This window comes from Gopherus evgoodei, chromosome 6 (genome assembly GCF_007399415.2).
Source record: "Gopherus evgoodei ecotype Sinaloan lineage chromosome 6, rGopEvg1_v1.p, whole genome shotgun sequence".
NCBI classification, from domain to species: domain Eukaryota; kingdom Metazoa; phylum Chordata; order Testudines; family Testudinidae; genus Gopherus; species Gopherus evgoodei.
Genome location: NC_044327.1, coordinates 111,158,907 through 111,159,292, shown reverse-complemented (window position 1 = coordinate 111,159,292; position 386 = coordinate 111,158,907).

The following is a 386-nucleotide window of genomic DNA, read 5'->3' as shown; positions in this document are numbered from 1 at the left end:
TTACCCAGACACAAAAAGATGGAACCATGTGTCAGATTTAGGGCTTGAATCTGAGATGGGTGCAAAATGGACTGCACAGAAGAGGAACAAGTGTTCATGACATCTATCTCTCACTCGCACAGCACATGCTAGAATCTAAGTGCTGGTTACAGTACATCCAGGAGTCAGATCAGTGCTGGGCTTTACCATTATAGCAATCTCTAACCAGCTCTCAAAGCTCAGAATCAGCCCCATGCTGGAAACATATACATGAGGTTGTTGGGATTAGAGAGACAAATTAGGCAGTCTTCTCCTATTTGCTTACACAGAGATATAACTTGATTGTGAGCCTTATATATATATATATATATAAATATATATATATATGGAAAAATTTGGTGGTTTTT